The sequence below is a fragment of the Pinus tabuliformis genome, chromosome 1_2, assembly GCF_031772625.1.
Source record: "Pinus tabuliformis cultivar Carrire ecotype Pingquan chromosome 1_2, CPIR1, whole genome shotgun sequence".
NCBI classification, from domain to species: Eukaryota; Viridiplantae; Streptophyta; class Pinopsida; order Pinales; family Pinaceae; genus Pinus; species Pinus tabuliformis.
The window spans coordinates 390,460,594-390,487,561 of NC_142298.1; positions in this window are offsets into that span (position 1 = coordinate 390,460,594).

A 26,968-nucleotide genomic window follows, 5' to 3' on the forward strand; every position below is an offset into this window, starting at 1 on the left:
CTTACCATGGAGCTTTATAACATACCTCATTGCAATATTTACAATGATCATCTGCTAGAACATGACAAACCTATTGTTTACTGGAGCTTTATGTTGGGCGTGGCCCAACTTGGTCTAGTTTTGGTCAAAGACTCTGCAACTTGAGGAGCGGAGTGCATGGAGTCCGTGAAGTTGTATGTACCAAAAAAGTGTTTAGGAGCTTCGGGCTGGGTTGAAGCCCCTCATTTTGTAACGGGTGTCAGGGTTTTAGCTCATTGTTTTGTTGAGTCCATGGTATGTGGACCATGGTTTTTGTAGAAATGTAATGTATTTAAGGACATGTAAGGCTTTGTGTTTAGGTCTTAAGGAAAGGCTCCACAGATGAGTGTGTGGAGGCCTTAGAAGAGTCTACAGTTGAGTGCATAGACCACCTGCAACTCGATGCGCAGGTTAAGAAGTTGTATGTACTCAAAGATCTATCTTAATAAAGAAGAAGAAATTGTGGCGACGTCTTGTTTATGTATATTCATAATTTGTGTTCATATGTACTAATATGCATGCTTTTTACTTATTTATGTGAAGGAATACATGTTATATTGTTCTCTGATATGTTTATGTAATAAGTGCAAATCTATGAAGTAAAGCATTAGCGTGAAGTCTTTTATTTATGAAAAGTTGTAAATCAGTATAAAACATAAGAAAACACATGGGTGCCTCAACACAGTATCCCTCTGGCTGCAAAAACCTAGTTCTACAACCTCCCATAACGTCTTCAGGTGAGACTATGATCTGCTTGCAAGTTGTTGTCGAAAGGGATAGTGGTTGAGGGTTTTTTGGTGTGCAGTACACTTTGAACCCAATTCCAAGTCCCTTAAGCCAACAAATGGTTCCATTGTTGGCACTAGGATCTATTTGATGGATATGTTTTGGCATCCATCAAAGAAGGAAATCCAGGAGTAGGTTGAACAAAAAGAGAGAGAATTTGCAGTGTAGGAAAACAAAAATCCATGATTGTCGACTAAAGCCTGGTTTCATAAGTATCTATTTACAGAACAACACGAGATCTTCTTTGCGACATTTTCTAATAAAATATATAAATGGGTATCAAATTTGACCAAGCATAAGACTGTTTAAAAAATGAGGAGCCTATTGCGTGGAGCCCTGAATTAATACAACTACTCATGAATAATAACAACAATATCTCAAGAGTGGTTGACTTTTGGATTGACAGTATCCTGGGAGGATTTATTACTGAGTTCACAATAATCATGACAATATCTTATAGCGAAGCCGAGCGAATATTTTCCAAGGGTCTGTGAGGTAAGTACCTAAATTATTTGAAGTTGTGGATTAAAATTATTTTGTGTGAAAAGGGCATACGATGAATGCAGATAGATTAATGTTTATATGAAGAGGGAATAAGTCTGAACCAAGACCGAGATCTACACAAAGTGGAAAGCGATATAGTGTAGATTGTGAACCAAAGAAATTTATTGAAAATGACTATAATACCTTGTTAGGTGGGTCTGAGAGTGAAGAAGAAGGAAGTAACCCTACAAACCCACGGTATTCCCCCTCCCATCCTAAAGGGTGTGTCTAAGTTAGGAGTTGAGATAAATCAGGGCATCTTTGGGATTCCCCATCCATCTACTACCCTTACCCTCCATCCCCCTCCCCTTAACTCCCCAAGAAGAAAAATGGGTGATGAAATTAAGTTTCCTAACTTTAGAGGACTTGGATTAGAGGATCCTGAGAAATTCTAGTTTGTAGCTAATGTAGTATGCAAAGAAAGATAGATCACTAACGAAGATCTAAAGAAGGAACATCTCATCACAACGCTGCGAGAAAGAGTGTTGACATGGTGCATGAAGTATTTTGTGACTAATTAGGATACTTTGTTGGATGATGTTAAGAAAGCACTGATATTAGAATTCAAGAAGTCGAAATCAAAATTAGAGGGTATTACAAAGCTTAAGGAAATCAAGTAGATGACTACTAAGTCTATGTGGGAATTGGATCAACGATTCAATGTGTTAATGGGACAAGTAAGCTTTAACATACCCCTAGAATAGCATAAAGAATGGTTTATAGATGCGTTTCTACCACATATCAGTTTACCCTTGACACAATAGAAGATCGTGACTCAAGCCAAAGCATTGGAGATTTCAATGAAGCTAGAAGCCTCTCCGATCAGAGATACTCATGTATGAGTACAACAAATTCAGAGCCAACTAGTAAATTTGACCTTGGAATTGCAAGATCTCAAGAAAGGCAAAGAAACAATATCATAAGTGTGATGTAAAAAATACAAATCAGAGGGCCATTATAAGGATCAATGCCCAATGTTCAGAGATTACTTGGCAAGTGGAGCACCTAAGATAGTAAACCTAGGATCAAGTTTGTGGTGTGAGATTTATATAAAGGGAGGCCAACATCGCTATGAAGATTTTTATTTATTATAGAAGTACGTGAAGAACCCAAAGTAGTTTTTTTGAAATTGTTGTAAGTCAGTGGGCCATCATGAGAGAAATTGTCGAAGTTATGACTTGATGATGAAGCACACTGTTGATGCTTATAGACTACAAGATGAAGGACATACACATGAGGAGTCAGGATAGCTACACCTGCAAGATGGTGGGGTACTCATAAAAGAAACATAGTAGATTGGCAGTAGTTTTGAATATTAATGTGGATAATGTTTGACTCAATCAAAACATAAATAAAAGTAAATTATGATGGTAAGGTTGATCCCCGAGAACATATTACTCACTGCACTTTGATTTGGAAAGAAATTCCAGAACAAGAGTGGGTACGTGGGTTTATCCATGCACTAGAAATGATTCCTATGAATTGGTATCTTGAAACAAAATTGCGACATGGAACTGCGAAGTGGAAAGATTTGGTTGAAGGGTTCACACTAACATTCAGTGTTGAAAATGATTGTCCGTGTATAGAATCGAATCTTCAAGTAATCAGAGTAAAGGTTTTTGAGAATGAAGCTCCATTAACTGGGAAGAATGATTGGATTGTGGAGTTACAACATGCATTGGAATGTTATAATATCACTCCCGAAGAAGATGAATATTTGCGAAATATTGATATACCGGAATTAGAAGGAAATCGCAAAGTTGGTGGACCAAACCTAGAAATACTGGATATAACACAACCAGTAAAAACACAGAAAGTGAATATTGGGATAGAGGAAGACCTGAAGTTTGTGACGATTGGAGACTATTGGGACACAAATATAGTTAGTAAAATCACAGGGCTACTACATGAATACTAGGAGCTATTCCCTATGAATTTTTTAGAAATGAAGGGAATATTAGGGAACCTAAGAGTTATGAGGATTCCTCTAAAACCTGATGCAAAGCCTGTGAAGAAAATACCTTATAGGTTGAATCTGAAATAAAAGGAAAAGGTGAAAGAAGAATTAGAATGCTAGCAATAGGGATCATCAAGCCTGTAGAAGAGCCTGAATGAGTAAGTCTTATGATAGTTCAGGAAAACAAGACTAAGGGAGAGACCGAAATTTGTGTTGACTTGAGGAAACTAAATGATGCATGTGTGCATGACCCCTTCCATACACCATTTACAAATGAAGTATTGGATAATGTAGGAGGTCACAAGGCCTATTCTTTCATAGATGGCTTTTCGGGTTACCATCAGATCAAGATTGTGCCAGAAGATAGACATAATACAAATTTTGCAATAGAGTGGGGCTCATTTCAGTACACAGTGATTCCTTTTGGCTTGAAGAATGTGCCTGCCATATTTTCTAGAGTTGTAGTTGTAGCATTTAAGGAGTGCATACAAAAATTATTGGAAGTTTACTTCGATGATTGGACAATCTTTGGGCTATTAAAGAAGAATATTGCAAGCTTAAGTCTTATGTTGGATACATGTAGACAACATCAAATTCCACTTAACTTTAAGAAGTATATATTTTGTGTGCCTTGTGGCATACTCTTGGAGAATTTTGTGTGCTAACAGGGTTTTACAGTGGAACCTATGAATATAGAAGTCATCGTTTACTTTCTAGCACCGAAAACAATGAGACAACTGCACACAACACTTGGACACACTAGCTATTACATAAAGTTTATAAAGGGGTATGCACAGATAAATTCTCCAATGGATAAGTTATTGAAGAAAGATGTCACTTTTAAATGGGATGAAGAATGTCAGAAGAGAGTGGATATACTGAAGGAGAATATTGTAACTGCGCCGATCTTAGTTTTTCCATACTGGAATAAATAATTTCTTGTATATGTCGATGCATCTTGCATAGCATTGGGTATAGTGTTGGCATAGCTAGGAGTAGGTGAAGTTGATCACCCCATAGATTTTGCAAGAAAAAAATTGTCCAAGGCAAAAGATAACTATACTACAACAAAAAAAGAAGGGTTAGCTATGATTTATGCATTACAAAAGTTCAGGCACTACTTGTTGGGAACACATTTCAAGATGTCCATTGATCACTCCACACTGAAATATTTGGTGAATAACCCTGTTTTAGGAGCAATTATTTTTCAATGGTTGTTGTTGTTCCAGGAGTACGATTTCGAGGTTGTAGTCAAGCCAGGAAGATTGAATGTTGGGCTTGATCATTTGTTAAGGTTGGATACTGGAGAAGAACCCACCAATATTGAATATAACCTTCCTAATGAGAAGTTGTTCACAATTAGGGTCACAGATGATCACTTCGCGGATATCATCCAGTTTTTGGCCATAGGAATGGCACCCACAAAATACAGTACACAACAAAATAATGAGTTGGTGATAAAAGCTTTTGGTTTCACGTTAATTGCAGGGAACTTGTACAAAATGGGACCAGATGAAATACTGCGAAGATATGTCCCAAAACATGAAAGGCGGAGTATTCTCATGGAAGTTCATGGAGGACCCGCATGTGGACAATACATAGAAAAGGCCACTACACAGAAAATATTGCGAGGTGGGTTATGGTGGCCCTCAGTACATAAGGATGCAAAAGAATTTTTTTGAGCATGTGATATATGCCAAAGAACAGGAAGGCCATCTAAAAGAGACAAAATGCCATTAAATCCACAAGTGACGTTGCAAGCATTTTACAAGTGAGCTATTGACTTTGTTGGACCTATTAATCCACTAGGAAAGAAGACTGGTGCAAGATACATAATCACTGTGATTGATTATTTGGCGAGGTGAGACAAGGCACAACCTGTGAAGTGTTGCAGCGCAAATATCACTGCAAAGTTCATTTTTGAATACATTATGTCCAGATTTGGGTGTCCAAGGATATTGATGAGTGACCAAGGGTCACATTTCCTGAATAAGACCATTGAAGAATTAACTAAGGAGTTTTAAGTACACCATCAGAAAAGTACCCCATATCACACTCAAGCGAATGGGATAGTCAAATATTTCAAATAAAATTTTGGAGAATGCACTCACAAAGTGTGTAATGTGAATAGGAATGAATGGGATCTAATAATTCCAGAAATTTTGTGGGAATATAGGAAAACATGCAATAAACTGACAGGCCATACACCTTTTAGGTTGATATATGGACAAGAAGTAGTCCTGCCTATTGAATACATTGTGCCTAGTTTAAGAACTGCAACCTTCATAGACATGGAAAATTCCAATATAATGGAGGAGAGGATGGTGCAATTTCTTGCTTTGGAAGAGGACAAGTTTGTAGTAGGTTTTCATTAGCAAGTTTAGAAAGCAAGGGAGGAAGCCTGGAATGATAGCCACATCAAGTAAAAGACATTCCAGGAAGGAGATCTTGTACTATTATATGATATAAAATTCCCGAAGTTTGCAGGAAAATTTAAGACACATTGGCTAGGACCATATATCATCAAACATGGCTCTGATGGTGACGCAATTTAGCTCGTGAAGTTAAATGGTCAGCTGACTCCAGGATGAGTGAATGGTAGCATATTGAAGGGATACATGGACGAATCTATCCCTGAAGCTTCACACTAAAAGAAGAAAGGAGAAGAGTATTACTGTCACCTGTAGTTGAAAGTGGGCACTAGACTATAAACTACTCTACAAAAGGGGACTTTACCGAAGAAGGCTACTAAGTGATATTCAGGGGTATGTCGAAGTTAGAAATAAGTGCTATAAAAGACTGCCAGTCCAACCACAAAGGCATTGATAGAATAAGTGTGTCGAGAGGAGAAGCAAGTAGCATAAATACTTTAGCAGTATAATGCCTCCTATATGAGAATCACAACAAATATTCGGGGCAAAACATCTAAGTGACTTGGGACAAGTCACATGTGAGTGTGAGGGGCCTATTGGGCACAACCCAACTTAGTCCAATTTTAGTCAAAGACTCCGCAACTTGAGAAGAGGAGTGCACGGAGTTCGTGGAGTTCTATGTACCGCGCAAGTGTTTAGGGGCTTTGGGATGGGTTGAAGCCCCTCATTTTGTTACGGGTATGGAGGTTTTAGGTCATTGTTTTATTGAGTCCATGGTATGTGGACCATGGTTTTTGTAGCAATGTAATGTATTTAAGGACATGTAATTCTTTGTCGATAAGAATCGTTAGATCATAATAAAGGGAGAACTTAAGTGATCGAGACTTTTGTTCTATGTTTAGGTCTTAAGGAAAGGCTCTGCAGTTGAGTGCTTGGATGCCTTGGAAGAGTCTGCATCTGAGTGCGCAGACCACCTATAGATGGGTGTGCAGGTTGAGAAGTTGTATGTACTGAAAGATCTATCTTAATAAATAATAATAAGGTTTGGCAATGTCTTGTGTCTATGTATTCATAATATGTGTTCATATGCACTGATATGCATGATTTTTACTTATTTATGCAAAGGAATACATGTTATATTGTTTTATGATATGTTTATGTAATAAGTGAAAATATTTGAAGTAAAGCATCAACGCGAAGTCTTTTATGTATGCGAAGTTGTAGATCAGTATAAAACATAAGAAAACACATGGTGCCTCAACATAGTATCACTCTAGCTGCAGAATTATGGTTCTGCAACCTCCCATAAATGCTTCGGGTGAGACTGTGATCTTCTTCCAGGTCGTTGCTGAAAGGGCTAGTGGTTGAGAGTTTTTTTAGTGTGCAGTACACTTTTAACCTGGGTCCAAGCCCCTTAATCCAACACTTTATAACATAATTTATTACGGTATTTACAATAATAACCATGTATACACACATACAAATTTTCTTCACACAGCAAATAATCATACTGTCTATGGAGTTTTATAAATCTAGCTTGATACAATATTTATAATAATACACACATATACACATATACACATATGCACATTTTCTTAACCAACAAACAAAAAGGATATGATGCTTACATCTACAACAAGGGAATCCAAAGGCTCACACCTCCACCCTCGCAGTAATACTAGGATTCACCTCCTTCCTAGGAAGTCCAAAATCCACTGCAAGGTCAAATATGTATTCAATGTCCAACGTTATAATCATGTGCCACTTGTCCTCTCAGTGAACAATTACCAAATCATTCTTCCAGAGAACACTCCCAATGTGCAGTTGATTCCATCTGGAAATGATAATGACCAAAACAAATATATCCTCAACCTTCCCTTCTCTGCTGCATATCCCCTTGGGCAATCCAGTCACCCCCTTCCATGTAGTCACACACCTTCCAAGTTTCATTGGCACCTCCATCCTAGGTAGTCCATCCCGCGACAAGGTTTCCTCGGAAGGTCAAAAAAATAAGGCATATTCCTGCATTAAAACCATCATACCGGTCATATCATTCTCATGGAAATCAATGGATGCTATTGGGTACCAGTGTCCCACAATGAACCTGCTCCTAAATTATTTACCAACATACTACTGCCTGTTCTAATTCCTTTTGTTGTTGCTACTAATTCTTGCAGTTGGTTTCAACCACCCAACTAGGGATTTCATGCTTTCCTATACCAACCACATAATTTCCATTAGAATCAAGGTAAATTGAAATAACCTAAAATGATACCTCATTGGTGGTCATCAACAAGGTACACTTGCAATTTTGTTCGCTTCTTATCACAACAAGTCAAACTAGCATCTTTGACCAAATCATCATGTATAAACATATCACATCAAGTTAGCTCAAAACATAACCATCATAGATCAAAATCATAAATCACATGTAACCATCATAAATCAAAATCATAGATCACTTGTAATCATCATAGACCAGAATCATAAATCACATGCATAATAAAACTAAAATAAAATATTGATACTTATCCTTTAATTAATCCTTAACTTCTACCTTTGTCCTTATTCTATATGCACATTGGATTTGTTACCACACTCGACAAACACCCAGTGTACAAGACAACACAATACATACACCTACACACGGTGTACAACAAAACACAAATACGTATACAGAGTACAACATAATGAATACATATGTCATGATACCATGACTACACAATCCACATACATAGTACCAAATGCCTGCAACACAACATGTATGACATGTGCACAATACCACATGTACACTAGTACCATATGCACAACATGTACACAATACCACCAGTACACAACACCACCTGTAAAACATGTACACAACATCACATGTACATGACATCACCTGCACAACGCGTACACAATGCCACATATACACCGCAACACCTATACAATGTTTACACAATACCACATGTACACAGTGCCACATGCATGACATGTACACGACATGTACACGACATGACATGTACACAACATCACATGCATGACATGTACACAACATCCCCTTCACAAAACACCACATGTACAACATGTACACAATACCACATGGACACAACACCATATGTACATAGTACCACTTGTACAACATGCACACAACACCATATCTACATAACACTACATATACAACATGTACATAGCATCATATGTACAAAACACTACATATCCAGCATGCACACAACACTGCACATCCATCATCCACACAATATGATATGTACACAACACCACATATCCAACATGTACCTAGCACCATCTATATCCAACACAGCATATGCAATATGCATACAACACCATAAGTAAAATTGTTGAATATAAAATATGCACAACATATACACAACAATAACACTTCACATCCAAGATCATAATGTCTCTACCAAGCAACCTTGCTTCCATTGTCTCTCCACCATCAATGCTTATTCTAGCATGTCACAGATCACATTGTTTTCATTCCGTTGATGTATCTCAATGAAATATCATGCCCATAACATAAACATAAACATAAACATAAACATAGTATAATCACATAATATCAATTCATATCCACATGATAGTGACCTCAGGGATTTCTTAGGCTACTCTTCCCACTTTATTCCTCATGAACCAAGAATCTCTTCATGCTATTCACCTGCATAAGCAATCATTTCTCTGCAAGAATGATTCCTAACAACCTTGTCAGACAACAACATACATATATACATATATATACATATAAATATTAGCATTAACAATCATGATCTGGTCAAACAACGACATATATATATATGTATATGTATATGTATATGTATATGTATATGTATGTATATATATATATATATCTATATATATATATATATACACATATATATATATATATACATATATATATATATATACATACATACACACACACACACACACACACACACACACATATATATATATATGTGTATCTATATATGTATATATATATATATATATATATGTATATATATATTTATAGGTATATATATATATATATATATATATATATATATATATATATATATATATATATATATATATATGTATGTATGTATGTATGTATGTATGTATGTATGTATGTATGTATGTATGTATGTATATATATATATGTATGTATGTATGTATGTATATATCTATATATATATATATATATATATATATATCATAAAAACAATCATGATCCATGATGACCATGTCATACATGACATACATACATACATGTATACATCTATATACATCAGCATAATCATGATTACAACATAATTACCAGATATCATAAGGTCAAGATTGAGAGAACTCCCTTTATCCATGCACAACATGCATAACATTGAGAACAATTATTCCCAACATAGCCAAGGAATTGGATGCCTCACATTCATTCACTTTACTTTCATGTTAGCTTTCTCATAATTGTCTTGCCACCATCTATTTACACTAATGGACCCAACCAACTTAGTCGACTTTCATACTCTTACCTTCAGCCACTCTTATACATGCACCCACTTCATTTGAGTCTTACATTGCTTGTTGGGTTCCACACAACTCTCCTAGAGTTCCATCATCTTTATTATTTCCCAACCAATTCCCAAGACCCTCAAAAAATAAAAGGTAAGAACAAGAAACAAAAAAGAATAAAATCATGAAAACCAATAACAATAAGACACTGCAAACAAAGTGCCATGATCATGTACTAGACATAACAAAATTGCAAATCAAGAACAAGCAAATTACAAGGTATCAAAAGCACAAGACTCTCAACAGACACCATGACTCAATCCCACGTTTCCCAAGGAAATATCAACCTGAAACTTCTTCAAGATTCCATGGAAATTTCTTTGCCATGCAATTCTCTATATCATACTTCCATAATGCAATTGTTAGTGCATAAATAAATGTAATAATATACCAATTATCTTACCTTGTTGTGCCAATCACCATGCCTTGTAACTGAACACACATGTCAGCTAAATGTTCCAAATATCAAGACAACATATCTACTACTTCAAAATCAACATTTACCAAGACTAACAATGATGTCATAATCCATAGTCAACTCATAGGCATCAGACATAATATTACAACTATCACCTACATACACTCAAGCACATATCAGCTACGTCAACACATATGTGTTAGTACAATAATCTTAAAACAAGATCATTTGAACATATACTAATACTATACAATTCATCAAATATTCAACCAATTTTCAAACATACCTTGTTAAATAAATCAACGAGACGACATAATAGACCCCAAGCACCAAATAGATGACATAGTCAAACTCATACCTTAATGTCATAACCCTAACCATCTGCATAGGCCAATCCAATTTAGCATGATACATATAACATCAATATCTTAATGAAATAACCCTAATCATTAACTAACATATAACAACAAAAATTTAACATATAACATGTTGATAAACAACATATAACATAATCATCAAGTTAATTGTCATAAAACAACAAAAGCAATGCATAAAACCATAGGTTACTATCATTCATGACTATCTGACACATGTGCATATGAATACACTAATCAACTAGCATATATCATGCATGTAACTATAACATCAATATAATTAAATGCATACACATAACCATTCTACATATAACAATTCTTAACATACATACTTGCATGCCCAACATACAAACTTTTATGACAGTATGCTCTTGCCTCGAGATCCAATGCTGCAACTTCACTTTGATGGTTTTCATCTCCTAATTTATCTCAACCAACTCATTAGCATCATGACATACCAATAACATCATGATGACCTACTTGCATACAATGACCTCACAATGCATGTCTAACCTACCATACATGCATAACCATAACCATGACAATGCATGCATAACAACTTATATACACTAACATGCATAACAAATTCATATACAACCATACACTCATGACGACACATCCCACAACAATACCATTAACCTTCACATGGCGACATCACTACAACAATGATCAAAACCATGAAAATGAAACAAGCACATGGAATAAAAGCATGAGGAACACATATGCAACGGACATGAATGCATGAACAACACACCGCCCATCTATTCCGAGAGGTGAAACATGCTTTGATACCACTTTTTGGTATCAGATATCACACAAAGAGACCGGAAACCAGACACCACTCAAATAGAACGAAACTTGGCTTTGATACCACTCTGTAAAACCCTCCTCCCACATCTACCCAAGTAACTTGTTAGCTGAGGTAAACATGTGACGAGAAGTTACTATGATATGATTAAACTCCCTATGTGTTAGTTAAGGAAGTGGAACCAGTAGAACACATCACACAGACCTTCCACATCAGCAACATAACTCTCAAGAGCCATCCCAACCACTAAGGTAATTAGCCCTTGAGACCAACTAAAGTTTTAGTGCATCAAACCCCTAGACACTCCCTTGATATGGACAAGGGTGCATCTAGGAGGCTCTAGAAGATCCAACAACAAGGGCAAGGGAGCTTCTGGGGACCTTTTTCCCCAGTGATGTGCTCACGACTCTGGGACTTGTGCCACTTTTTTAGGCCCAAATCCTAGGTCACTGCCTGGAACTCAATGACACTTTCAGAAATGAATTTACACAACATAACATTGATATATTTGCAAAAACATTGACAAGGACTAGATTGGACCCCTACTAGACATGATAGGCATTTCATCAAACATGTCACAAACATTAAAGCTACATGTCTTAACAACAAAACTGAGCATAGGGGTCTCATAGTTGTCTGAGAATCACTAAGAAGCTTTGATATCTCACCACATTATCTACAATTTTTCAGCTATTATTCCATAAATACATTGTTCATTCATTCACAAGTAAAAACATGATATGAGCCAAACATCATGACAGTCATAAAACTCATTCATAACCAAAATATAAACATCAAATATGCAAAGCATAGAAAAACCATATAAGCCATATAACAATAAGCATATTTACCCATCAATAACATATGAAAGATCTTTTATTTCCATAAGAAAAATGCAACCAAGTTAGGGACTTCCACGTACCACCCGACCATATCCATGGTTGAGCCAAATCTCTCTTCGGCTAGTCACCCCCTGTACCATATTCCAAGCATGAATGTGGGATCTCAAGGAACAATCCATCAAAACTGAACTAGGGCTTCTATAGGCAAAACCACCTCAAACCATCAAATAGTGATTCCACCTCACGATCAGACATCACAAACCATCACTAGATTGTTCTCTACCCAAACCTTCTAGGGCTCTAGAGCATTTGTTCCAAACAAGGCTTCCAGTATTAGTAACTCAACCTATAGCTACCACCGGGATCCAAAGCGTTTGTCCAACCAAGGCTCTAAGACTAGTAACTCAACCCACCAAGTTCCCTAGAGAAATTGTCCAACGAATGCTCTAGGACTAGTAACTTAACCCATGTTGTTATAGGGCTTGAAAGCATTTGTCCAACCAAGACTCCAGGAACTAATAACTCAACCCACAACTAAAGGAACATGTGAACCAACCATAAAACAAAAGGAAATGAACCCACAACACCATATCTATCCAGGAAATGGTAAGGCTAGGAAAATCCACTATCAATATAGGAAATCCTCCATGCCAATGATAGATCATAACCAAGAAACCACATGCATCCCAAAACTAAGGAGGAAAACATACATCCAACTTGGTACCTACAAGAAAAACTCATTGTAGTTGTTGATCTTGATGTCCTCTTGCTCTTTCCTGCTCTTCCTTTGCTTTCTTTCTCCAAGCATCCAAGTATGCCACACTCTCCAAGAGTGCTCCAAGAAAAATCCAAGGGTCTAAGAGTATGAGAGAGAGAATATAATGAGATCTCCAAAACTAAACTGACAAAAAGATACACTCACTAAGCTTGAGAAAAATATTTCCAACTGATCGTCAGAAGCCTTTCTATCAATGAGGCCTCTATTTTATTCAATTTCCATTATTTTCCTTCATTTCCCTCCTCACATGCAACCTGTGACCTTTCACCTTCCTTTTCTCCTAATTTCCATTATTTTCATAAATAAATGTGCCGAAAATGCCATTTTTCCTTTCGAAATCCTTTTGCCATTTCCTTTGAAAATTTCCTTATCCATAATAAACCTAAGTGAAACCCCACTAGGATGTTTTTTCCCACCATTCCACTTGGAATACCTATCCCATGACCATGGTCTTATATAGTTTTACATGGAATTTTAACCAAGTTTGTTACACCCAATGTCCTCTTGCACTTTCCTGCTTTTCCTTTTCCTTCTTTCTCCAAATCCAAAGTATGCCACACTCCTCAAAGAGTGCTCCAGGAAAACTCTAAGTGTCAAAGAGGATGAGAGAGAGAGAGAGAATAAAATGAGAGATCCAAAATTGAACTGGAAAAAAAGAAAAATTAACAAAAGCCACAAATTGATCCTCACAAGCCTTTTTATCAATGAGGCCTCTATTTATTCATTTTCCATTATTTTCCTTTAATTTACTCCTCACATGAAACCTGTGACCTTTCACCTTCTTTTTCTCCTAATTTCCCATATTTTCATAAATAAAATGCCAATAAATGCCACTTTACCTTTTGAAAGCCTTTGCCATTTCCTTTTCCAATTTCCATAGCCATTAATTAATCACAAGTGATCCCCATCACTAATAATGTTTTTTCCCAACATTTATCTTGGAATACATGTCCCATGACCTTGGTTAATATTTTTCCTTTATTAACTTTATTACATGGATTTTTGACTAGGCTTGTTACAAGTCTCACTTGCCAACCTCTCTGCCTCTTTATGTTTAGGATGGTTCCATCAACTTGAAATTTTTTTATACCCTTTATACTGCTCATTCCTCTAGGATATTCCTCTATGTCCTTCTCATGCTCATTAAAAACTAAACAACACCAAGTATCCTTTTATCTCTTTTTTAGGATTGTTAAAACTAAATGAAAAAGGAACTATTGAGCTTACTTGTATTCTCGTTCGAGCTAATTAAGCCATGAAGGAGACTAAAATGAGAAAAGGGAGGGATTTCATTTTCTTGAGTTATCAGTCAAAATGGCAGTGCCAGTTGCATCACCCTTGAACATGGCACCTTCTTGTGTCATTTCCTCATATATGGGTTTTATCTTGCATAAGAACCGTACCATACTTATGATTTTGTTTAATCCTCCACTAGTTACTCTTCCACTTAGTATGGAGTATAATTCAATGCATCTTTTATTATTGCATGATATCATGTGGTTCTCATTAGTAATGCTTCCAAGTATTTTTTGTGTTGTGTTGTTATATGTTCAAGGGATGTATTAGCCTCAGTCAGCCATCTAGAGTCCTTGTTGACCTTTTTGTTTCAACCATGTGTTAGTTGTACTTCATGGATTCATCTGATTCACATCATCTCTTGGATTGTTTCGTGTCAACTGATGGGGGATACATTAAGGCCCTCCTTCAATGGATCTTCTCCTATCCACTCCAACTCATTATCCAGGAGCTTGATATAGGAACTAGTGGTACCCTTGAGCTTGCAGACGTTAATGGAAGGCTTCCTTGTGATTGACAGTGGATTTAACTCATTGAATCTTGATCGATTAAGTGCATGAGTGTTAAGTGTCAACTCATTTATTCACACTTAGTGGATTGTGCTAGGTACCTTGGGGTCCATTTTCATCATTGGTGGGTCCCCTCACATGTATTAGTGGTATACCTCAATGACCAATAATCAGGTGGTTTCAACCATGATTGACATCATCACATCCCTTCCCAAGTTTCATTGGAGTTAGGTATCATTCTATGTACCTTGAGGACTACTCTAGGGCACCTCTTTTCTATGTGTCCATAATCCTACTGATATATATTGTGACATAGATCCACATTTTGTTTGTAGCTATGATCTTTTGGCTTGTCACATAGATCAAATGTGTATTCATTATGGTCCTATCCTATAATTTCATGTCATGGATCCTCAGTGTATGGTTGGTGACTGTGTTTAGTTTCTCTTTATTAGCAAGCATGGGTATGCCCGACACAGTGATGATATTAGCATGGTTGAGACTTCAACATTTGAGTTACTCTAACTAAACTCTTCAACACTCACTCCTTCCTTCCATTTTGAGCTCTATATTTTTGTAATTAATTTTGGCCATCAATTTCTTTTCTAACATCATGCATTATGGGGCATTTTTTATAGCATGTTTTACCCGCATGGAGTCAATAAGAGAGACCTTGGACTTTTTGACCCTAATGCATAAATTTCCCTCTTGTTTTTTTCCTCGTTTACAATAGAGACACTCATACACTGACATGTTGTAACCAAACCCTATCTTACAGTCTACAACCTCTATCCTTGGACATAGGTTTACCTTTTACAAGTTGCGCCTTTGTTGAAACTTCTATATTTTGTCATTCTGAGGAGATCAACTCAACCTACTTGTCCATGAGGTGGCTAGGGATCAATTATTGTATAAGTTTCTTAACTTCTCAATACCCTATATATCCAAATACATCCTCCAAGAGAGTGCAAAAGGCTTATATAATTTGATCATGTCAAGAGAAAAATATTTAGAATTAATGAGAGAGATATACCATATTATTGTGTTTTTAGAGACTATCTCTGTCTAGGAGGAGACCAGGATTGCAAGTTGAGGAGGAGGACTCTCATGTTATCTATATATTGTATCATTTTAACTTATTATAAATAAAAGTTTGTTCCTTTCCCGTCATGTCAATTTTTCTTGTCTCTTATATATTTTACATTAGATTTCAATTGTATTCATGCTAATGGATATTGCAGGATATGTGGTTTGGTAGATATATTGTTTGAATGTGTTCAAGTTCTCGACATATAATCAAGAATTTTGGTGAATCCCTCAAGCTAGTTGCACAAAAAAAAACCTCTTCAATTATAAGGTACACTACATTTTCCACGCTTTTCAATTTCCATGATTGTATGCATGTACTTGCCATCATTCTAATTACATTTTATTCACACATTATTTGGTGGATTCTAGGAAAAGTACATGGAGCAATAGCTCCTTGTATTAGATCTATTTTTGATACAACACTTCACTTGGTTCATGAGGTATGAACTTCAGAGATACTCCTTCACTTTCTTAGATAGACCAAAATTAGCTTCAACAAGTGAATCCTAGGTTCCTCCACATAACACTTATATATAGTGCATTTAACCCCCAAAAGAAGGGCCAACTTGCCCACTAGCTGGGCCAATTTGTGCACTTGTTAGGATGACTTGGAAGATTGTATAATGGATATTCAAAAAATTATTTCTCCTCAACTATGAGGAGTTAGAGGGAGTGCCATATGCCATTGGAAAGGTCTCAGAATAATATTTCCAACCATATATATTATGATCCCATTTAATTTAGGCAATTGGAGTAAACATGCATTCAAAGATGTGGCATATAAATGGGGCATAAAAATTTCCAAAAATAATATTTATAGAAGGCATGCCATATATTGTCGAAAATTTATCAAAATATGTTATTTGAGTATATAACTTTCTCTTTCATTTGGGCAGTTTTTGACATCAACAACAACTATTTTCAATAATATATTCCAATTTTTATCTCCATGGCCTTAATATCCTCATATTCAACGATGATTTTAGAGAGTACTAGCAACCACACAATTTTCGGGTAAAAATACTTTTAATTCTTTTGATTTATTAAGGATAAAGGGAATTTATTAATAGGTAGTTTATCATATGCTTGTCATCTCCCTACATGATTTCATTCACCACTTCTTTTCCATGCTTATCCATATTGTTGTAGTAAGTTTTCTTTTATTATAAAAAAGAAAAAAGGTAAAAATTATATATGAATATATATATATATATATATATATCTATATATATATATATATATATATATATATATATATATATATATATATATATATATATATATATATATATATATATATATATATATATATATATATATATATATATATGAAAAAAAAGGAAAGCAAAAGAAAAAGGAAGAAAATGCAGTTAAGGGGATTCTTTGTGCATGTATTTTGAAAATATAATGTCTTGCTATAAAAGTGGCACAGGCCCAAAGTTTGGATTGCAAAGATATATAAAATATGTTTTATTTACAAGTGGGCTAGACTTGGTATCAAAGTAAGAGTTAAAAGGTGCACTACTTTGGTTGCGTGATGTTGTCACATGAATATAGACTTCGCATACAACAAGCCCGAAATCACAAATGGCTCGAAAGTTATGTGGTAGGGTGCCCTCGAGGGAAGATTTGGTAAATTTTTCGTTAGCGTGATTGATAATTGTGATTGACCCCGAAGACACTCCTCCGTGAAACAACTTACCGCTTAGGGTGCCCCTAGGAGCGATAAGTGGTTTCTGCTCGTATCACGATGTCACAACAGGTGAGAAAAGTCAGGTGAGTGAGCATCTAAGTCAGCAATTCCGTGTCACCCCTCGTCACTCCACCTTACCCACCTTGTTCCACATCGCCTGCCATGCGTTCCACCACATCATTCATTTGTACTCCTTTTTCCTCATTGTCATAACTCCAATTTTCTCACTCTCTCACCTATAAAAACCTTATTTTCACCTAATTCACTCATTTTAGTTATAATTTTCATGTCGACTTCTACTGCCTTCAATAATTGTACCTCTAATACCAATCACATCAAAATTACCAGGTATTTAAATAATATTCACTGCTTCGTGTCTTCTTTAAAATGTCTAAAAATGTTGTCCTATCTAGTCCCTCGAGCCATATACCTCTCATGGATATGGAGAATGATATACTTGACCATGCCTATCCACTTAATCTAATGGAAATTTGTCATAGTACCCTTGCCAACCAGGTAGAGTTAGAAATATCGTCGAGAATGGTCAAGTCAGGTCTAGTCTCTGCAATTATCCCTCAAACATATTTCTTCCCAGAGTTTGTTAGCTGGTTGACTTTGTCCTTGTACCTGCAAAGATGTGATGTCATGAATTATCTAGGAGAAAGCAATTTTCAAGTATCCTCATTGTAAATTGGCCAAGCCCTTGATTTTCCTCAATAAGATAACTATACTACTTTCTCTAATGAAACCCTCCTGTAGGTTTATCAAAATCTGTTAGCAAAAGATAGAAACAAATTGTATAGTATATTTTTCCTCCAAATGCAGTCCTGCCTCCAGACTCAACACAATTTCTCATATTTTTTTTTTAAGAGTATTAGGTCTATTTTATAGATAATTTTCAGAATTTTGGGAAGAGATGAAACCTCGGTAGTAGACTGTTAAGATTTAGGGTTGCTTCATTTAATGATGCAACCTAATGTTGTAATGGATATTCCTACCTTTTGGGAAAATTCAATTAACTCACAACTCCTCAATTCCAATATTTCTTGGTGTTTTAGGTTCCCTTTCTTCTTAGTATAATTCTTCTTGTATGTTCATGTTGATCAGTTTATGGATCTAGGTCTGGATATTATGGATTTTAATAGAATAAAGAACACAGTGGTTAATTGGACTGATATAGTCAAGAGTAAACCAAAAAATGAGGGATTTTATTATTACATTGCCTCCTTCATGTCAATTGTCTATCAAATTATCAATAATTCTATTCCTCCCAGAATTTTACCAAAGGATCAATCTCTTTTACAAATGAGCAAGGATTTGAAGGTTGGAGACTAGTTTTTATTTTAGGAATATGTGGAAATCAGATTGTATGGAGCATAAATTCCACCATATAGGCTACCTCGTTTTATGCCTATGAGGATATTTGCATTGGAATTTATCATACAAAGTTTGAATGTGGATCAGATACACTTTTTCCAACCTAGAAAAGGTTTCTTATTCAAATTACCCAAGATTGTTGGCCCATTTATTGTAAATAATAAACAAGTAGCAGAGGAGGCTGAAAAAATGTTGCAAGTAATGAATTTTCAACAGGGAGAAAAATGGCATTATGATACACATTAATTCATTTCAAAGAGGATATTAGAGATATCTTGTGCCCCTTATATCCATGAAACAAATACTCAATTGGAGAAGTTGGCAAATGGTAGCTTGGTTGAGACATAAGAAAGCATGGAAGAAGAAACTCCTCTCCCCACTGAAAAAGGATTGAAAATAAGTGTTGTTGATATCATTGATATTGAGGGAGAAAGTTCTCATAGTAGTAAAAGGGAAATAACAAAAGGAGGTGAAACAAAATTTGAACAATTCATGGAAATACCTTCCAGTGAAGTTAGTTTTCAGTTACAACTAGGAGGAATGAAATGTGCACCATCATCTCCAATTCCTAGTGAAGAAGAGAAAAGTTCTTTGAATGTTTTGAAGGACACATTTGAGCAAATTGAAGAGAAAAAGAAGAAGATAAAGGTCAATTCCATCACCTAATTGGAAGGCCAACCCATTTCTGGTTATCAAACCAAAATTCTTTCAGAAATGGATCTATACAGGAACCAATTGAGATTTTCCTTTACTCATAACTATTTCTCGATCAATTTCTTCTGGAGTTGATTTTAGGACAGTTAGTTTATATGTGAACACAAAAGATATTCCATTTCCAGACAAGATAAACTTTCATAGGAAGACAGGGGAGTGAATATACTATGATCTTAGCAAATCATCATTGTTAGCAGGAAAAACAAAAGATTTGTTGGGAAAATTAATAGACCAATTGAAGTTGGAGAGGGATAATTCTCAAACTCTTAATAGTCAAGATGAAGAATTTAAAAAAAATTGATAATTAAGCTTGGGGTGAATCTAGAAGAAAAAGTAGTTTTTCAAGCCTTTATCTAGAGTACAGATTCTGACATTCAGTCATTAAGAAGAAAAATGAAGTTTGCTGCCATAGAACATATTCAAGCCCTAGAGTTGGCTCAAGTTGAGAAAGAAAAAGAGATCTAGTGGAAAGAAATAACAAGGTAATAAATCTAAAGGAGATCAATGAAGATTTACAATATAAAACATACAATCATGTATGCACAATTGTGGTGCAACCAAACTCAGAAGACCCTACTGAAAAACTCACAAGAGTTATGACAAAAATGAAGATTTTCAAGGATGATTTGAAGAAACTAGAGAAAAATCTAGATGATATGAAGGAGAAATTGAAGCACAATGAGAGATAATTAGAAATGGGTAAAGAGAATGCAAATTAGAATAACAAGAATTACCAGTCAGCATGTGATGAAGTTAAGGAGCTGAAGGAAAAAATAAAGGAAAATATGTCTCTTATTCAAGCAATAAATATCATTTGGAATGACACTATTCAACAGGTCAAACTAGTCTGGGATCATATTGTGTTCATGGTGGAAGAGAAGATAATGATTAATGTTATTAAATCCATTATTTACACCAATAAAGCTCAGTCATAGGAAAAATCACAACTGGCCAAAAATATGGTTGATGATTTGAATGCCAAATATTCCCTGGAATTGAAGGTAGTGGACATTGTAGATAAAACATATATGGTGTCATAAATAAATAAGGTGGTGCAGAAAAAATGCGGAGGAAGCATTGCAGGAATAGGCCATTGGAGGTCAAGGAATCAGAGGCATCTTTCCCTTCTAATTTTTGACAAAAGAGTTCGAGCAGGGTTACCTTCATGTTATGATCAATAGGGAAATCTCCTCCCTTGGGAACAATATGTAACATTTATAGTGGAGGCTAAGAGTAAGATTAATGCTTCTCATGAGAGAACAACAATTCTAAATTATTTGTAGACGGATTTTTATTTGCTATGGTTAATCAAAACTATGTTCATTGAGAATCCAACATACAGTAAGAGTCCCAAGTCATCGAATGATTATGTTTGCTCATTTTCAAATTTTGGAAAATATCTCATTTTTGTAATTTCAAAATTAGAAATAGTTAAGTCTTTTAATTTTCATAAGGAATTGAATAGTTAGAAGTAGTTTTGGCAGTTGAAAGTTTTGTAATTGTTTACAATGTAATAATTTCTTTAAAAATTCATCAAGGGACTAGTTTTAGGGTTCCAAATTTTGGCCTCATAGAGATAATTTTATTGTGTAATGTACAAGGTTTTCTTAGAGAAGTAATGAGATTTCAAGAAGATTCCAACTATATGTTCCTTATGACATGTTTTCTCTATCTTTTCGTAAGTCATTTATGTGTAATTCTTATTTAGAAAATATGTAAAGAAATTGTTGGTTCTTTTTAATTCAGCGTATTTACTTCTTCTTTAAATAGTTGAAAGCACCTGTGCATCTTTAATAAAAATAACCTTAAACTACGCTCCATCTTTTCCATCATTTCATTTCTACAGTATTTCATGATTTAAACTAAGGTTTGGTGTAAAATATTTTGTTCTTGCAGCCTTCTACAGTGAATATTCCTCTTCATTTTCTTGCTAACCATACTACAACTTCAGTAAGTTATTTCATAGATAGCTTGTCTATCTTGGGAGGGTATAAACACATTACATTTTTGAAGAAATATCTCTGGGAAATCATGATGAAAAGAATATGTTTCACTTAATTTGCATAGATGTCCTATGAAGTGGCCTCCTTTCAGCCAGAGGTTGTCCCTAGGGTTACAACATCTTTTGGCGTTGTTTCCAAGGAACAGAGAACAAAGTTATTTTTCCCTGGTTTTTATTTGAAACCATTTCTTTCTCTGGTGAGAAAAGAAAGCGTGTTGGATGATTTTTCTCACCAAGTGGGGAATTGTTAATAGTAATCCTGGCTCCCAAAAGACCATATCCTCAATTAGACACTTCCCAGCAAAAGACTCCAGACCAATCTGATCCCGAAAATCTTGTTTCGAGAAGGGTTTGGAGAGAAAAATAGTCACCTAAGACCTCAATCCCTAATTTATCTTCCCCTGGGGATTGCATCTCTCTTTCTCAAAATATTGAAGCAGAACAAACTGATGTAGTTCTAAATAATTTTGACTTTTCAGAGGAGCCTTCCTCCCCATCATTTTCCTTTTCTAGAACTTACTCTTGAAGAGAGGTCCTTTGAATCTGTTTCTTTTTCTTTCCATGTTGTGTCAGAAGTTGAACAGATAAAGACTGTGGATATTTCAAATATATAATAGTATATTACCATAATTTTTCAACTTGTTCCTATCTCTATAATTCCTCCTACCTCCTCTACTTCTCAAAAACGAAATCTTCCTTCTCCCCCAAATCAAATCATGGTGATTCCCTGCTTCCTAATTAATATATATGCTCCTTTGAATTTAATCAACCAATGAATGCAATGCCTCAATACTATTAAAGTTGCTTCCAATATTCATAGGAGAGGATGAAATTACAATATAAAATCACGTGGCTACATTCTATGCTTTTGCACTGAACCTAAATGTGGAATATTTGGATGTGGTGATTAGGTTGTTTGTACAGTCTCTGGATGGAGAGGCTAGAAAATGGTTCAAAATTCTCCCAACAAATTCAGTTAATAGTTGGGAAGAAATAGAGAATGTTTTTATACAGATATGGGGAGAGAAAAAGATCATTGCTATTTCCTAACATAATTTAATTCCATTAAAAGAAATCCAAGTGAATAAGTTGCATAATTTATTAAGAGGTTTAACAAAATTTACAATAGTCTCTTGACGGAAATTAAGCTCCCTCTTGCAACTACTAAGGTGGTTTTTGCAGGAGATTTTGAATCAAACTCTGGTTTTACTTTTAGGGAAAGGAGGTCCCCCACTCTTAACCAAATTAAAAAAGATTCTTTAGAGATTGAGGCCAATTTTTTTGCTGCTAGAAAACTCAAATAAAAAATTCATCATGGTGATAAAAGAAAGGGAAAAGAAGAGGTTGGATCTTCAGGTTAACAAAAAGATTCCCAAGAACAATAACTAGATCAGATGACTAAGTTCATTATAATTTTTTCATATAAATTGGTGAAAATGGAGTTGGAGAATACAAATCCTCCTAGGTAGATTCAACAAGCATTGAATACAAAATTTAATCCTTGGTTTAGAAGACCTCCTCTACAAATCCTACAGAGGGTGATGAAGGATCAACATGATCAGGTGTAGACTCCTTTATACCTAGAAGATGAACCAAAGGAAGCATTAGACAAGACTCTAATGTTCCAAGAAAATTAGTATTCCACCTTATCAGAGGAGGAAGAAGGAGAATAAATGTGTGAGGAGAATGTTGATTTGGATCCTCAAGTTACTCTATATGAGGAGGAAATTGATAATTATTGTAGGAAGTTTGCTAATATGATGCAAATTGAATTGCATAAGAAGTATGATACAATATCAAGGAAGAGATACCAAACTCAAGACCAAAATGAAGAGAATTCCCAACATGTTCAAAAAGCTAATGACAAGGGAAAAAACTAATTATGGTTATTCCAATCTAGCAAGGGGAGTCCTCCAAAAGCCAAAAACTTAAAGTAAATCAGGAGAAGTAAACAAATCATACTACTCAATCTCAACAAAAGGTTCAAAAAGATATTAAAAAAAATGGAAGAAGAGAAAGAAAAAGAAGATAAAAATGTGCATTCATTTAATTTTTAGAAGGAGTTGGAGAAAGTGAAGATTCCAATCCCATTGGATGAGCTAGAAAAACAACCTTCTTATAGAAATCATATTACATATTTCATTAATTTATCAAGTCTCTGTAACTCTAGATACAGTCAATCTGCAAGAATAAATACTAGTGGTGATGTTTGGTCCTCATGTGGAGGAATATGACTCAACCACACCTCCTTTTTATATCACTCTCCTAATTCATGATCTCATGTTGCACAACTATATGCTTGACTCAGGGGCCTCTCATAATTTGATGCCTCTTTCTGTTATGAAACAACTGAATTTATAGATCACTAAACCATATAAAGATCTATATTCTTTTGACTCAAAGAGAGTCAAGTGTGTTGGCTTGATAAAGGATTTGGTGGTCTCTCTAGCACAAATCCTAGTTAGGAGCATTGTGATGGATGTAGTGGTTGTAGACATCCCAACAAGATTTGGAATGTTGCTTTCTAGATCTTGGGGCATGAAGCTGGGAGGAGTTTTGAAGTTGGATTTCACTTATGCTATAATCCCAATATTTGGTGGAGAGGAAAGGAGGATATATCAAGAATCAATATTTTTTAAGACAATCACTAAAGAGGGAAGTTCAAGTAATTCCCCAGTATATAGTCAGGATAAATATTTTAATATTTTATGTTGGAAGTAAATGATGAAATTGCCGAGGAAACTAAGGTGAAAATTCCTCCAACAATTCAAAAGTAAGAAGAAGTGCCAAATTCCATTTGGAAATTATATTTTGACGGTACATATTCAAAATATGGAAATGGTGTAGGGTTTTTTTTGCTTTCCCTAAAGGGTGAAATGATCCCTCTTTCATATAAATTGGAATTTGATTCCACAAACAATATCACAGAATATGAAGCTACACTTCTTTGTTTATGGGCTTCCAGGGATATGAATATTGACTATTTGTATACGTTTGGAGATTCACAATTGGTGGTGAAGTAGATAAGAGGACAATGACAAACAAAGCACCCAAGACTTAGAGCATATCAAAATGAAGTGTGGTACTTGGTGGTGTTGACGGTGCTGGACCCGCCTACATGTCAGGGGATCTCCCTGGTAAGAAGTCTCAATTAGACCTCAGACCATTTGGTGTAGGAGTCCCAATAGTAGGTCGTATGGTAATGCCTTGACCACAATTTCACACAGAGGCAAGTAAGATAACTCTGTTGGTAGCAAGGGTGTGACAGCTGCAGTGAGTCAAGGAAGGTGCATGGGAGGTTTTAACACATGAGGGTTGAGATGAGTGCATCCCTTGACAACCTGTAATAGTACTCGGATTGGAAGGGAACACACGAGTGATGATGCATCACAAGATGGAAAGCAAGTTAGTTGGCAATCCAAAGTGATGATTAAACCAACAACACATTTCAAAAATATTCATACATACTCATACAAAATGGTCCATACATGCATGCGTAAGAAAGCAAATAAATATGCCATTTATAGTAAACAAGATAGTTGGAATAGAATACAACATATGCATGAAACATGTTGGTTCTTATTATATAAAGAAGCATAAGTTTCAGTCATACAATACATCCATGTCCAACCACTAGCTCCAATAATGGAATGTTATAGCCACATCTACCTGCTCCTCCAAAGAGATGTACTAGCTTCGTGCAGTGGAGAAACCAAGGCGCATTACAATATTGTCCAAGCTCTCTCCAAGGTAGTATTATCAGGATCTTGGCTAACCAAAAGCCTGTACAATGAGTTATGAGGGACTATTTATAGAAAAGGGTGGGGTGATCCTTGACATTCCCCTTTGTGACAGTTCAACTACCCTCACGACTCTTCACCTACTCTATGAATGTTACATCCAACTATTGACACTTGAATTACACTTGACATGACTTAACATTATAATGCACATGTACCCATGTGAACAAAATGGCTTGAGAAAGCCATGCTAGACATCATTCTAACTTAGATAACCATGGAAGTCCAACTCATGAACATCTTCATATTGATCGAAAGTAACATACTGATGCCAAGATTGGTAGTCCTTGATGGTGTCCGTGTGCTCCATGGTGACATTTGTCTGAAACCTGACTCTTGCCTCCATAGCATCTGGGTACACTACTTAGGCTCCTCTGTCCAACTCATCTGAAATCATACGCATCATTGTCTTCAATGCGGCCAGACCAACAACATATTTGTGCATGATGTCTTCATTGATGGGCAAGTCTAGGCTAGTGTCAATGCATATCAACTCCTCGAAGTATGAGCCAAGATCTAGTCAGACCTATTTCTTTGTCTTCGCTTGGGTGAGAGTCCCAAGTGATGGGATCGCATGTGTGTGCACCACAACATCCATACTCTTGAATACTCATGCATGGGAAGCTTGATATTAGTGATGAAATGTGAGAGATCTTCATAATTCTGGATCTGACTCCGGATACGTGCCTTCAGCTTGACTGCATTGGCCCTCATCATCTTAGGCAAGTGAAGTGGGGATACCTTTTACTTCATCGTCCATGTTTGCATGTCATCAACAACGATGCAATTTCATCAAGATACGTACTCTTCTAGCACATCGTTGTTGCCATCCATTGAGATGGACGATTGTCTTATGCATGGTACCAAATTTGGAGTATAAAGCTCACATAACTGTGTCAAGGGACAATACTTCATATAATATTTCCTTCTTCAATTCAACTCGTGTAGACATTGTCACTAAGTCTCCTCCTTGCTTGGAAATTGGTAGTTCCTTCACCATCCTCTCATTCTCATCTATCAGAAAGTGAATACTCGAGCTAG